Genomic DNA, 16,638 nt, shown 5'->3' on the forward strand with positions numbered 1-16,638 from the left:
CACTTTTTGGGGGGTGGGGGGCGGGAGGGAAGGATTGGGGTCAGAATGGGGCGTTTGCAATTGTATGGGGGAATATAAAAATAAAATTTATTATTTAAAAAAAAAAAAAGAAAGGCATAATTCCATTGTACCCTGGGCTGGATGAATAAACTGTAAAGTATGAGACAGTACAGTTCTATGTGAGCCATTTTAAAGGAGGGAATACACAACTGAGAGTAAGAACAAAATAGGATTACTCAATTGTGAAAGGCTAAAAAACACTCATCCAAGGAAGGAATGAAAAAAAGTGGAATGTTTGGCATAAAAGTAAGCTCAAAAGGAATCATTAAATCTAGCTTAGATATTACAAGTACTGATCTGAAGAATATAGAAGTTATTCTGTCAGGGTCCAGAGAGCAAATTTTCTTAAAGTGCTATGTAATCTTGTTCCCCTGCCTTCATTAGGCTGAAATACTTCATCTGCAAAATGAAAGGAATGAATTAGACAATCTTCCAGTTCCCCCTACTCTAATGGTCCATGATGTTGTTGTTATAAAGAATCAAATCAAATTTTAGTTCAACATCTTTCCCACGACCCATTAAATTTGTCAAATAATAGAAAAAGCTGACTCAAGATAGCAGTACTAACTATCCCTAAAGATATTCAAGGATAATACAGTATAATATTTCAGGAATACCCCCAGAAGGGATACTTTTAGCACTGGAGGGTCACTGTTTAGTGTATTGAGGAACTTAGTTCTAGAGTCAGACTTGGATTCAGATTGAGAATAGACCTTAATCTATTTATTCTTAGATATGTAAAGCTGGGCAAGTTAACCTCTATTTCCTCATTAATACAAATGCAGCTAAAAATGGAATAATTTTAGGAGTTGTTATGAGGATTAAGTGAGATAATACAGGTAATCATTTATCACTATACCTGGTATATAATGAAAACTCAAATATTTGCTATCATTACTGAATGGGACCAAATACTCATTAAAGTACCTTCCAATTATAACAGCCTATGGGTCAATAAATATACTTTGGTAATATAACCAAAGCAGATGTAAGTCTTCATCTAACGGGATCTATTTCCTGCTGTCACAACAATGTGCCAGCCAACAGGGAAAATTTCCTGGTAATATACCATTTGGCCTGGCTGATTTGCCTATATATTAGCAAGCAGGGAACATTAGCTGGAACATCAGAGCATGTTAAGAGCTGGTGCCAATATAGAAGTAAACACAAGCATGGGTTGGACAGAAATATTTTTTCTGCACTTACTGCCTACCGTTGAACCAAGATGATATTTATTTTCATTAAGTTAGGAATAAACCAATTTCTGAATGGAATCATATGAAACAATCATAATTTAATATTAATCATAGATGAATCTAAAAGCACAAATGAGATTTTATATATCATTATCATGTTCTTTATTATTTTCATCTTTTTCTTATCTCAGTAGTAATTTAATATTCTTATCAAATATCTATAGAAATAATTTCTCAATTCTTGGAGGATAACACCATATCTAAGATAACTTTCAACATTTCTGAGAGGTAGTATATATGACCTTTTAATGAACTTTTATAATAATTTCACACTATTACATATAGTGAATAAAAACTCTAAAAGTTATCAGAACTTTCAAATAGTGGTATATAATTTATTTAGTTAAAGATAGTTATCTGATCCAACTTTAATTCTTTACTTCCATTTATTTTATGTTGAGCTTATTCATGGGCCAATTTTTATCATCTTCAGTTATTGTAGGATATCTTTTTCTTCTTTGCAACCTTCCCTTCTGGTTTAGGAACAATCTGCTCTTTTTCAGTAAGGATCATCTCAGTTCAGCAAGGAGAGCTCACGTGGGTGTTAATCCAATAATGAGCTCTGTAAATTCTGAGAAACATCTTGGGTGCTTTGTTCACCTGTATGTGCACAATGGTGAGAGAATCTACATCTAAACCCTTACGTTTAGTATTACTCTCTGCATGTTTAGGCATATGCAGTAAAAATTCAGCACTTTATTTGGGCTACCAACCCTATAGTCTAGCCCACAATTTGGTCTGCACACACCAACCAAATGTCACATGCTACTTCTGTAGATTGACAGCTTTCAGATAGTTCGTGGCTTTTCAGATATGCATACCCTTGATGGCCTGTGCAGTTTAACAAGCATTCTTAAAATGAACATGAAGATTTGAATCTCTTAACTTGCATGACTTTGTAGGATTTTCTGGGTCAAGTGAGTAGTGAACATTTTCAGATATCTCCTAAGGTGACATATGAGAAGAGGAAGAGCAGTGGTTACTGGGAGAATTCTTGAGAACTCACCCTCTCTTTAAAAATAATTTTAAAAATGAAAAACCTTGGGCCTCCCCGGTGGCAGAGCGGGTTGAGTGCAGTGTTGTTAACCTAGCCGCAGCCTCTGCAGTGCTAGTTAGATTCCCGGCCGGCCAGGGAGATTCCTACATGGCAAGGCAGACCTCTCCTGTCTCTCCCACTGCTCCCCTCAGCAGTGTACTTCAGTCCTTCTGCCTGTTCTGCTCCCTGCTTTGTCTCTGGTGAATTCTCTCACCCTCCTGTGCCTCTGGCCTGTACTCCAGTGCTTGTATAAATAAATAAATCTTAAAAAAACAAAACTCTAAAAAAAATTTGAAAATCCTGGGCCTCCCCGGTGGTGCAGCAGTTGAAAACTAAGTTGCGAAGCTGCCTACAGCCTCTGCAGCGCCGGTTCGATCCCCGGCCACGAGGTGAGGGTCCCACATGGCACGCAGACCTCTCCTGCTGCCTGCTGCTCCCCTCAGCAGTCTGCCTGTTCTGCTCTCTGCTCTGGCTCTGGTGAATTCTCTCACCCTCCCGTGCCTTTGACTGTACCCAGTGATTGTACAATAAATAAATCTTTAAAAAAAAGAAAAACCTTTAGCTAAATTGATGAAGCAAAAATAAGACTCAGATTATTAAAATTGGGAATGAAGGAGGGATTATAAAAAGGTACTATGAATAATTATATGTATACAAATTAGATAAATGAAATGGGCAATACCGTAGCAAGAAGAAAACTAAAAAAGTTGACTAAAGTAATTGAAAATATGAATAGAACTACAACATATAAAAGACTGAATTAGTAATCAAAAAATTAGTCACAAAGAAAATCCTAGGCTTAGATGGCTTCACTGGTGGATTCTAATATACATTAAAAGACAAATAACACCCACCATTCACAAACTCTTCCAAGAAATAGTAGATTAAAGAACATTTTCCAACTTAGTCTGTGAAGTCAATATTACCTTAATACCAAAACCAAATAAAGATATCACAAAATAAAACAAAACTGTAGACCAATATTTATGGAATCACAAAAATCCTGAACAACATAATAATAAACTAAATCAAGCAACATCAAATAAACTAAAAAGTGCAAATAGGCACTGGACTCAGAGGATATCATAACATGGGGTACAACCAGAGATCCTCATAATCACTGGGGATCAATGCTAATTGCGTGGGACAAAAGAGACATAGATGAAATTGAACTCTAAGCAAAACAAAAAGGTGAGTGGGGCAAGAGGTGGCTGCCAGGGCTGGAAATGTTGGCCCATACCTGCACCAAGGGATGGTAAAACTGACTGCAATGGAACTAACTGTGAGAGATACAGGTGAGAATGTTAGGATGAGGCAGGTAGACAGGGTTCCCAGGAAGGATGAAAAAGGTCAGAAAAGCACAATTGCCCCAACTATTTGACCCAGGAGTAGGCAAATACAGAGACCAAGTGCATATGCAGAAGCCACCTTGGAATGCACAAGCCCATAGACTACAGAAACATGGATCTGAAACCCAGAGAGAAAGGCTAACAGCAGTAACACAAGCATGAATCAAGCCTACACACGTGACTCTCAACAAAATGGGCCATCCAGGATCTTCCACGCCCCCCTCCCACAAATCACTGAAGACCCAGTTCTCCTTGACATAGAGCATCATCTACAGTAAAGTAGAAGCCCTGCACTCTTAATATTTAGAAAGCAAATAATAGGGAGATAAAAAAAATACAACAAATGGCAACCGCAGGGGAATACCACAACATAGAGAAAGTAACTCTCTAGAAACCAATCACAAAGACATGGAAGCTCTTTTCTATTAGATACAGAGTTCAAAATTACCATGAAAAAATAATAAAAAAAATGGGAGAAAACACAGAAAAGCTGATCAAAGATATACAAGAAAAATCAGAAAAACAAATGTCCTGCCAGTCAAGAATACTCTATTCAGCAAGGCTCTCCTTCAGATATGAGGGAGAAATAAAGGCCATCTCATACAAACAGAAGTTGAAGGGCTCTGCAAACACTAGCCCCTTCCCCTCCAATAAATGTTGACAGGGGCTCTCGTGTATACAGAGGACATCGACAAAGAACTGAACAAGGAAATAGAAAGAACCACAAAATTAAGAATAAGATGATACTGGCAGACTTTCCCATGTCAATAATCACTCTAAATGTAAATGAATTGAGCTCACCAATTAAAAGGCACAGTGTCTGCTTTGATTAGAAAACAGAATCCAACTTTCTACTGTATCCAGGAAATGCATCTGACCAAGTTCCAAAGATAAACATAGGGTTAGAGTAAAGGGTTGGAAAGCAATCCTACAAGTAAATGGGGCCCAAAGGAAAACAGGGATAGGCATACTGTTATCAGGTAAGATAGATTTCTGCCTAAAAAAAGGTGACAAGAGACATAGATTGCATAGGAAAATACATGAGGGACATAATATTCATCAATATATGCTCATCAAATGAAGGGGAACAAAAATATATAAGGCCTTTACTGTCAAATCTAAAGACAGACATTGGGAAAAACACATTTGTGGCTGGAGACTTCAATACCCTACTTTCACCAATGGACAGTTCAACCAGACAGAAAATAAATATGGGCATTATAGCCTTCAACAAAGAATTAGTCCACATGGCTTAATAGACATTTACAGGGCAATGCACCCCAAAATTTTTAATACAGTTTTCTCAGGTGCACATGAACATTCTCTAGGACTGACCACATACTGGGTCACAAGACAAGTATCAACAAATTCGTGAAGATTGAAATCATACCAAGCATCTTTTTTGACCATAATGGTATCAAGCTGGAAATCAACCACTACAAAAAGCAGGGAAAACCTCTACGTGGACACTGAACAATACATTATTGAGTGACTACTGGGCTAATGAGGACATCAAGAAGAAATTAAAGAATACCTTGAGACAAATAATGATAAGGACAAAACCTTCCAGAACTTATGGGATGCAGTAAAAGGAATACTAACAGGAAGTATATAGCAGTGCAGATTCACATCAAGAAACAAGATGGGGGGGGCCTCCCCTGCTGGTGCAGTGTTTGAGCACCGGGCTGTGAAGCTGCCTGCAGCCTCTGCAGCACCAGTTAGATCCCCAACCGCCAGTGAGGGTCCCACATGATGCGACAGACTTCTCCTGACTCACCCACTGCTCCCCTCAGCAGTGTATTTCATCGGTCTGCCTATTCTGTTCCCCAATCTGGCTCTGGTGAATTCTCTCACCCTCCTGCACTTCTGATTGTACCCAGTGCTTGTATAAATAAATAAATAAATATTTTTTTTAAAAAGAAACAAGAGGGATCTCAAATAAATAACCTTATCTTCCACCTCAAGGAACTAGAAAAAGACGAATAAGCAAAATCAAAATTTAATAGAAGAAAAAATTAATAAAAATTACAGCAGAAATAAATGAAATCAAAATAAAAAAGACATTCCAAAAGCTAGCTGTTTGTGAAAAAAAATTACAAAATAGACAAACTTCTAGCTAGGTTCACAAAGAAAAAGGAGAAAAACAAATAAATAGGATCGAAAATGAAAGAGAAGTTACAAAGATACCTCAGAATTTCAGAAGATCATGAGATTACTAGGAATATTTGTATGCTAGTAAATTGAATAACCTAGAAGAGATGGACAAATTCTTAGAAATATACAACCATCTGAGACTGAATATGAAAAATATAGAAAACTTGAACAGAATAATTAAAAGCAAGGCAATTGTAACAGTAATCAAAATTCCCCCCAAAAAAACAAAAGTCCAGGACCAGAGAGTTTCACAAGTAAGTTCTACCAAACCTTCAAAGATGAGCTAATACCTATCTCACTCAAACACTTGAAAAAAATTGAGAAAGAGGAAATACATCCAAATACATTTTAGGAGGCCGACATTACCCTAGTACTAGAACCAGAAAAAGGCAACACACGAAAAAGAAATTCCCTAATGGACATAGATGCAAAAATTCTCAAAAAAATTAGTAGACCAAATTCAAGGACGCATCAAAAGGATTATACTCTATGACCAAGTGGGATTTTTTTCCAGTGAGTGACATGAGTGGTTCAATATCTAAAAATCAATGTAATTCACCATATCAACAACAGACAAGATAAAAATCATGTAATCATATCAGTACATGCCAAGCAAGCATTTGATAAAATTCAACATCAATTTGTGATTAAAATTCTCAAAAAACTGGGGCTACATGGTACATACCTCAACATAATAAAGTCCATATATGACAAACCCACACTAACATTATTCTCAATGGTGAAAAACTGATAGCTTTCCCACTAATACTCAGTAGCAGACAAGGATGCCTACTTTCCCCACTCTTATTCAACATAGTATTGGAAGTCCTAGCTAGGGAATCTACGTAAAAGAAGGATATAAAAGGAATCCAATTCGGGAAAGTACCACTGAATTGCATGCTTTAAATGGGTAATGTGTATAATATGTGATATATATCTCAATAAATCTGCTATTTACAATAAAAGCAACAGCAAGTGAAAAACAAAACAAAGAGCAATGGTGAGTAAAATCATTGGTATCTTGGCATGGACTAAGAGAGGGCACCAAAATATCGTAGTGACCATTTTATTCTTTAACACCATGCCCTTTTGTAGGAAAAATACCACTTCACTTAAGAATTTTATTGATGAAACAGCTCTAAATAGTCATTATTCATTAAAAATGCTATTATGTAACATTAATTGGGTTTATTATTGCTATTTTAAATAAATACATGTTTAAAGGCTATTTATAGAGATTATAAGAAACTTGCAATACTTTATAGCATACTACACTAATACAACATACCATTTCCTTATGAACTAATTCATTTTGGTTTCATAGCTTGTAGAGGTTAAAAACTCTTGACCTGCATTGGTGAAAATTAAAAATCCAATTCTGCCTTTCTCAGGGTGTCAAATATACATGAAAACATTGGGGTGTTGGTGTTAGAGACCTATTTATCTTATTCTTAAAACTATAAAGTTTTTCTAACTACATTGTTTAGGTCTTAATTTTTAAAATACGTTTCACTGTATCTTGGATTATGCAATAGGGTGCAAGATAACCTAAAATGCCAGTTACAGATGTCATAGCTAATACAAGTTTTGAAATGATTCTTCTAAATTATCTAGGTCCTAAATCTATTAACTCAAAAATTTATTATACTTGTTTCTATATCATAAAGGCCCAGATATTATCAGTTAATAAAATACAACATTTGAATAAATGTTCCCACGAAATTATTTGCTGTAATCTTGCTACAACACAAAAGATATTTGCTAACTGGCTCCAAGGGACAATAAAAAATTAGTTGAATAATTTATTTCAAATATAAGAGCTGTTTAGTACTGCAGCATTTTTAAAATTAATTTTTAGTTCTCTCCATTATTCAGAAACATATCAGTTGTAACGGTTCCATTTCAGGAAATTTTCTAGGTTCTCTCTCCCTGGGTAGTCACTGGAAAGGCTTTTAGGAAGACACAAGTTTTCAGAAAAAAGTTAAACAAGTAATGAATATTGCCAGATTATTAGTTGTTTCTATGTTGTTGCACCCATATATAAATTAAATAAAACAGGGATTTAAAATTGAAAACCTTCCAAATTAAAGACTTATTTCCATCTTCACTCCCCACACTAAAATACCCCAAGTTCATATCCAATTTCATTCAAGCTAATATTTTTTCAGCATTCTGGTAGGTAGACATGTACAGTTATATAGCATCTAATAAAATTCCAGGTCACAGTCACTGAATAAATGAGCAAAGTTAAACAAATGACATTCCTTATCAAATAAACACTAACATGATTGAGCATACAGCATTTCAATCAGTCAACATCTGTTCTATAATCATATTTCCTATGTTATAAATGTAGTGTGAATGAACAATTCATTTTTTATGGATTTACTGCCTCATGCTTCCTCGCCATTGTATTTCAATTCTAGTTAGAGTGAACTTAACAGGAAAAATATATACTGGATGCAGAATAACCTTGATCATCTATAACTTCTCAAGAGTTATCGAAGTTGTCCAGCTAGTTAAGGATGTATTACTTTATAAACAAATCGTTCTTAATTTGAAATACTGGACAGAAACCTACATACAATACACACTGTTTATCTTCACAAGTAGTATATGGTGATCACAATTTGATCATTTTTGATGAATTTGGGTCAATATTATAAACATCTGTACTCTACTATCATATACTGCACTGTATTATACTATACTGAGGCCTACAATGTCTAATTAAGCAATATAGAACTATTAGTCCCACAGCACTTTGATTGGCCTATTTTTTGGGTTTCTGACTCTTTGTTTACTATGCCTCCCTCCTATCTTCTATGAGCCTAACATTTCAAAATGGTCTCTCTGCAGCAGTTGGCTAGGAAATCTGATAATTATGATTTAAGCATAATAAGTAAATACATTATGATTGAGGATTTGAGGAGCTTACCCTGTAAAGTACATGAGCTTAAGTGAATAGATTTTGTGACATATACTTTATCTGCACAAAGCCTTTTTGCTCCATGCTAGTTCTTAGGTGAATTTACTAGAACACTGGATTCTAGCTATATGTTACCATATTTGATAAATCCTCCACTTTACCATCAGGCAAACTATGATCTGGTGCAAAGTCCTTAGGCAAGTAAAACAAGTTTGATTAAGACAAATCTACTTCTGCAACTGCAGCTAAAAGTACAGTGTTTCTAAGGTTGAACACTTAGGACATAAAAAAGTAAACTGCACAGAGATTTAATAATTTGGAAATATGACTTAGAGATCTGAAAATTCATATAAAACTAAGCATACAAATAGGAGACATTCAATTCAATCAACAAAGGTTTATTGGGCATCTACCATGTTAGGGCATTATATGAGACATCACAGGATTATAAAAATGATTAATACACAATCATACATTAAGAATTTAATATTTGGTAAGCAAGACTGGAGAGAAATGAGTAAATTGAAAGCCAAAGAAAGGATAACAAAAGCACTGGCAAGATATCACAGGAGTTCAAAGAAATTAAATATTAAATTAAGTCTGAAGAATAGAATCGGAAAATCATAAAGTACTCTATACAACAGAGTAGGTTGAAGGGATTCTTAATAGGAGAAAAAGACCCAGCAGTAGTAGGGACCTTAGACTGAGTAAACTACAATCTGCAAATTCCACAAAAATTTACTTAATTACACGTCAGGCACTGTTGCAGTTACTTGGGATAGAGCAGTGAACAAAAAAGACAAAAATCCTTGCCCTCATGGAGTTGATATTATAGTGAGATTGTGGAGGTGGAATAAGACAAGAAGAGGAGGAGGAGGAGAGTATGTATGTGTACATGTGTGTATATGTAGAGTGAACAAAGATAGTAACAGTAATAGCAATAACAGGTAACACACTAGAGTACTTAACATGTGCCAGGAATTCTTTAATTAATTTACATATAAATTCCTCTCATCCTCAAAATATTTCTCTGAAGTAGATTACTAGATTACTACTATCCCTATCTTACATATAGAAAATGAAGACACAGTGGCAAGTAAACTGCACAAAAGCACAAAGTGGGGAATGGAACCATGATCCAAAGCTATACTCTGTGTTCTCAACCATTATGCTATACCAAATAAGCATGATCTATAGCATATTAGATGTTGATAAACACTATATTCAAGGAGCAGTAAGTCAATGTCTCTGAAGGATAGAACCTGAAAAAATAAGTTTGGCACATACTATAAAGGGTCTTGAACTCAGTCTGCCTGCTGAGTTAAGTGTAATAGGAAGCCATCAAAAATGAACAAATGATTAGTGCCTCACTTTATAGGGTAAGCTGGAGTGAGGAGAGAAGTCAGGAGAGGAGATCAGATTTACCACTGAACATTTGTTAAAACTGTTGATATAAACCAGGTGAAAAACAACTAAGGAAGAATATAATACAATACAATGTAACACAATACAATATATAACAAGTTATGGGAGTTTCAAGAAATGGCATAAAAGAAACAAACAACAGTAAATGAAAAACTCATTCTTCTAATCCATAGCAAACCTTGAGGTCATTCTTGATTCTGTTTCCTCTCGAGTCTAATCAGCAGCAAATCCAGAATCCAATAATCTTTCACGACTTCCACCACCACTACCCTAGTTCCAAACCAACTTAGGCCTGGTTTACTGCAAAAATAAAGAAAAGCCTCCTTACTCTCCTTACTTACTCCCTGCTTCTGCCCTTGCCCTGCAACACTCTAGTCTCAGCTCAACAGAATTATTCTGCTAAAAGAGTCAAGTCGGGTTGTTCCTTTACTTGAAACCTTCCAATGGTTTCCCCTTTCATTCACACTGAAAAGTCCAAATCCTTACAATAACCTCCAAAGCCCTATATAATATTGTTATCTCCCATCATCTCTCTGAACTTCTACAAATCTTCTCACTCACTTTGCTTCTATCACATTGCCACTTTACCACTAGTGGAACACTGATGTTCTCCCTCATCTCAGGGCCTTTATACTTTTGAGTCGTTCTGCCCAGAATGCTCTACTTATCCCCTCTCAGATCTGACTGGCTCTCTCCTGACTGCTTTCAAATATTTGCTCCAATATCACCTTCTCAGTTAGCTTTCCTGCATTATACCATTTAAAATTGTGTGCATATACACACTTTGTTAGTCTTACCAATCCAACTTCCCCAGTTATTTCCCTTATAATTTTTTCACCATCTGGTAGTGTATATATTTTACTTATATGTCTGTGTGTCTTCTTCCACTAGGAGATCAGCTCCATGATAACCAGGATTTTTGTCAGTTGTGTTCACTGCTGTCTGTTGTGTTCACTGCTGTAACCTTGGTACCTTAAATATTGCCTGGCACACAACAGTTCTCAATAAATATTTGCTGAATAAGTGAATGAACTGAGGAAAAACAAAGAAAAAGAAACATGGGACAGCGAAGAATTAGAATTTACATAAAAAGATAATAACAAAATGATTAAAACAAGGAAGAACAAAGGATCAAAATGACTCCATGGTATCCAGACTCCAAGAAGGGCAGTAGCATTATGCAGAAATAGAACACTTAGGGGAAACTGATTTGGAGAGGGAAAAGTAATTCATTGATAATAACAAAATGATTAAAACAAGGAAGAACAAAGGATCAAAATGACTCCATGGTATCCAGACTCCAAGAAGGGCAGTAGCATTATGCAGAAATAGAACACTTAGGGGAAACTGATTTGGAGAGGGAAAAGTAATTCATTTTTGCACATGAGTAAATGGTATGGGACACTAATGAGAGATCAAGCCAGGTAAGCCTGAATCTTAAGAAACATCGGTTTGGGGGTTATTAAAGCAGAGATACTAGTATTGGAGTAAGTAGGACAGAACTTTGGGGAAGGCTACATTTAGGGGAATCAAGGAAGAAAATCAGTTAGGGAGGTAGAAAAAGAACCAAAATAATGCCATGTCATCATAGCAAGCAGAGTTTTTCAAGGACGTAATGACAAATTGGTATTAAATATTTCGAGAAGTTAGAATAAGCGGGTTGCTTTGGCAATAGGGAAACCATCGGTGACCTTTGAGAGAGTTGCAAGACATTTAAGAGAAATGCAATTCTTTCAATAAGCTTAACAGAATAAAAATGTTCATACCCTTTTGTCTAGTAATCCCACTCCTTGGAATTTATCTTTAAAAATGGAACAAAAAGGAACCCTCGTATACTGTTGGTGGGAATGTAGACTGCTCCAGACCCTATGGAAAACAGAATGGAGGTTTCTCAAAATATTAAAAAAAAATCTACCACATGATCCAGGAATTTCACTCCTAGAAATCTACCCAATAATACAAAAACACTAATTTGAAGGGATGTATGCACTCCTATGTTCACTGCAGCCCTATTTACAATAATCAAGTAATGGAAACACTCTAAGAGCCCAATAACAGATGCATGGATTAGGAAGATGTAGTATATGTACACGATGAAATACTATTCAGCTGTAAAAAAAAAGATAAACCCTTGCTATTTGTGACAACACAGATGGAACTGGAGGGATTTATGCTAAGTAAAATAAGTAAGAAGGTGTAATACAAATACTGGATAGTGTCACTTATATGTGGAATACAGAAACAAAATAAAGGATCAGATAATGCCAAAACAATAACAACTCCTAGAAATCTGACTGTAAAACTGAGGTTGGGGGAAATAGGAGAATGGAGCACAATGGACTACGGTGGATTGTGGGTGTCTTGGTGGTGTAGTAACACTTCAAGACAGTGATTCTGTACCTTTAACTCATATGCAAGCATACACAAAACAATAAACAAAAATGAAACAACAAAAGAATAATAGTAAATAAATACATTAATCCAGGAAGATGTGGTCAGTAATAATAAAATACTATTGGAAAACAGCTTAGTAGTTCATGATATGGTAAAATAATAAGACACTTGTTAAACAAAGAATATGAAGAAAAAAGAAAGTGTTTAATAGGTTAAGCTGAAAAAAAAAGAAAATATAAATTTAAAATATACACTATTCGTTCTTTGACATTTAATCATGGAGCCCCTCCTAATGTGATAGACACATACTAGATACACATTGGCAGACAAAACAGACAAGTTGTCTGCCTTCATAAAACTTATAGTGTGTTTAAAATTGTAGAGTTCACACATATATGCAAATAAAGTATACACTCATATGACAAAAGATGCATGTTATGTTGGTGGGATTATGGCTCTTTTCTCTCCAATATAGCTCAACAAAAATAGCTCTTTCCAATAAATAAAAAGCAATGAAAGGAAGAAGAGATTTAAGAGGGTAGCTTTACAAGTATCAGGGGTTGAGAAAAAGTTTTTTAGAAAAGGAAACCTGAGCAGGAGCCAAGAAAAAGGAAATAGCAGACAAGCAAAGATTGAAAATTCATGCATCTTTCTTGCTGCAACAGCTAATTTAACATATTCATTCTGAGAGCTCTTCAAATTCCATGGAGAATGGACTTTGAATAGCCTAGAATAGCTATGTCCTAGAGCTGACATTTAAACATATTTCTTGTGAACACTAAAAAAGACCCCCATCCTCCACCTTAAAAAAAAAAAAAAAAACCTTGATTCAATTTTATAGTAAAACTACTGAATATGGAGGAAATAGTTACCAAATGTTATTAGTTCTCATGAATTGCCTCAGACTATAGAATGCATGTACCTTACTCCAATAAATTTGCTTCTAAATGATTTTTTAATAGAATAAAAATTGGCCGGGTGTGCAGTATATTTTATTACCACATAAAAGGAAGATAATTTAATAAAAGCGAGCTAGAGCATATCTGCTGCGACGACCTCTCAGTTCCTTACCCTTCCCACGTCCAGTGATTTTCTCCTTCCATTCCATGTCAACCACCCATTCCCACAACTTGGAAGTTATCGTTACCCTTTACCACTCCATCTCCCAAATCACTAATGTGAATTTTCTGACCACAACCTTCCAGGATGCTGGTTCAACTACTCCTACTATCACTATTCTTTCAGTTCACTGTCCATGCCTCTTCTACTTTCTCCCTATTCAGCAGAATTTTCTTTACTTCCTCCTTACCCAGATTAGGTTCCATAGTAAATACGACCATAGTAAAATTTTGCCAAAATCACAATTTTTTTCTTTCACTAAGATGTTATTATTGATGAGGATGATATATTTGTACTCATATAACCAAGCCCAATCATTGATCATTCCTACTATCTACCAGTATTCAGTAGTCAATTATCAGACAACGTCACAGAACATATAAATAGGTTTCAATATACAAAATCAAAACCAGTACATACAGCAGGACCCTGAAATACTATGCACCAACCTTGCTTGTGTTTCTCTAATTGACATAGTCTTTTTCACTCTCTGTCACAACTTTTTCAAATTTCCTCCACTCTCCTAAAATCTAGAGCGCACTACCCTCCAACTTCATCCCATTTTTAGAAAACAAACTTGTCTCTTTCTAGAAGAAATAGGCATTATCCTGAGGGCTGGTATACAGCAGGTATTCAAATATATCATGAATTGGAAAAGAAGATTAAAAACATGAAAAGGATAAAAACTTGGCATGGTAACCTTAAACAAAGCATTCCCTCTTCTCTAGGCCTCAGTTTTCTTGAGTTTTCTTATCTAAAAATAAAGTATGTAACATTATCTAAGTGGCTCCCAGCTCTAAATGATATGGTATTAAACTTTAAGTTCATATGTTGGGACCTATAAATACAACTAGTCCAGAAAAAGATTTTCTCAATAGTGCACAACAGCAGCCAGGAAATATCATATGCCTGTCCTTCAAATTGGGGGAGGTACTATAATGCATTGCTCAATAAATATTTACTGAGTTCCTTCCAAATGTTGGGACTTATGGGGAGAACAGAGGCTACATAAAACTGGGTCACTACCTTCACAGAGCTTTCAATCTACTAAGAAAAGGAAAATTTTCTATAAATATCTCAAATAGATGACATGTGGAGTTCCTTTAAAAAAGAGTAGTAATGAATAGCCCGACAATTCCTATTGCTTCCCAGTCAACTATGAAGAAATCTGATGGCCCTCAAAATAGTGTCACTTCCAAAGTTATGACCTAACACTATGCATTTCTTTCAAAGTTACAGATGTGTGGATGAATAAAGAAATGTAAAGTTAATTATGATTAATTAAATTAATCAAATTTCAATACTCTTTGATTTCTAAATTTTTTCGATGTAAAATTAATTAAACCTATTACCTGCAAATTTCATGGTTAATGGAATGATTTAGAATGTATCCACTTGCAGAAAATAGAAAAGGTAGGAGAAAGAAAATTACATACCGACATATCCGTGCCTAGGGTGAAACTTGGCCTTGGATTAGAATCACTTTAGGGAGTTAAAAAAAATCATATTCCTGTCACACTTCCTAGGCCTATCTAATCAGAGTCTCTGGGGTACAGACCCAGAAATCTGCATAAATGGTGCTGGGAAAACTGGGTCGCTACATGCAAAAGAATGAAGCTTGACTATCACCTCACACCATGCACAAAAACCAACTCAAAATGGATTAAAGAACTAGACATAAGACCTGAAACCATAAAATATATGAAGGAAATATAGGCGAAACACTACATGACATACACCTCAGGAACATCTTTAAAGACACATCACCCAAAGCAGTGATAGTGAAGGTCAAGATCAACAGCTGGGACTACATCAAATTTAAAAGCTTCTATACAGCAAAAGAGACAGTAATCAAAACAAAGAGATACCCCACCTATTGGGAGAAAATTTTTGCACACAACACTAATGATAAAGGACTGAACACAAAAATCTAAAAAGAGCTGATGAGACTCAACAAAAACAAAGAAAACAATCCAGTCAAAAAATGGGCAGAAGAGCTAAAAAGAAACTTCTCCAAAGAGGAAATGCAAATGGCCAAGAGGCATATGAAAAAATGTTCAACATCACTTGTAATCAGGGAAATGCAAATCAAAACTAAAATGAGATACCATCTTACACCAGTGACAGTGGCACATGTTTAAAAAAATAGCTACAACAAATGTTGGCAAGGATGTGAAGAAAAAGGAACTCTCCTGAACTGCTGGTGAGACTGCAAACTGGTCCAACCACTATGGAAAGCTGTGTGGAGAATCCTCAACCTGCTAAAGCTGGAGCTTCCATATGATCCAGCAATTCAACTCCTAGGTATTTACACAAAGGACACAGAAACATTAATTCCAAAGGGCACCTGCACCCCTATGTTTATAGCAGCACTATTTACAATAGCTAAGCTATGGGAACAACCCAAATGCCCAAAAATAGATGACTGGATCAAGAAGATGTGGTACACAATGGAATACTTCTCAGCAAACAAAAAAGATAAATTCATGCCATTTGCAGCAACATGGATGGAGCTGGAAGGGATCATGCTCAGAAAAATAAGTCAGAAAGAAAAAGAAAAATGCCAGATGGTCTCAGTCATAGCAGGAATTTAGAAAACCTAAATAAGAGACCAGGAAAAGGACTAATTATAATAAAGGAAAAATCAAAATCAACAAGGAAATATAAACCAGACACAGATGGCGGGGGAGGAGGGAGTAGGATCAAAATAGGAGGGAGCTGGGAATTGTATGGGGACTATAACCAGGATGAAAATGCATACATTGTGCAAAAATAAAAAAATGATATAAAAATATATAAAATTTAAAAATAATAATAAATAATAAAAATAAAGCCCTTAGGTGATACTGATGCACTGCCATGTTTGAGAACCAAGTTTAGATCATCTACACCATTCACTTTCTCTGACCCAACAAC

At 35.5% G+C, this 16,638-nt stretch overlaps 1 protein-coding gene and 1 pseudogene across 5 annotated transcripts in view; both read right to left on the bottom strand.

The window, feature by feature from the left end:
• Window positions 1-16,638, bottom strand: part of EDA (ectodysplasin A) — a 330,732-nt gene that overhangs the window by 259,024 nt on the left and 55,070 nt on the right. The window lies entirely within an intron of this gene.
• Window positions 1,707-15,164, bottom strand: LOC119246389 (60S ribosomal protein L17-like; annotated as a pseudogene).

Source organism: Talpa occidentalis, unplaced genomic scaffold, assembly GCF_014898055.3.
Source record: "Talpa occidentalis isolate TD23 unplaced genomic scaffold, MPIMG_talOcc4v2.1 talOcc4.15, whole genome shotgun sequence".
Lineage (NCBI taxonomy): Eukaryota > Metazoa > Chordata > Mammalia > Eulipotyphla > Talpidae > Talpa > Talpa occidentalis.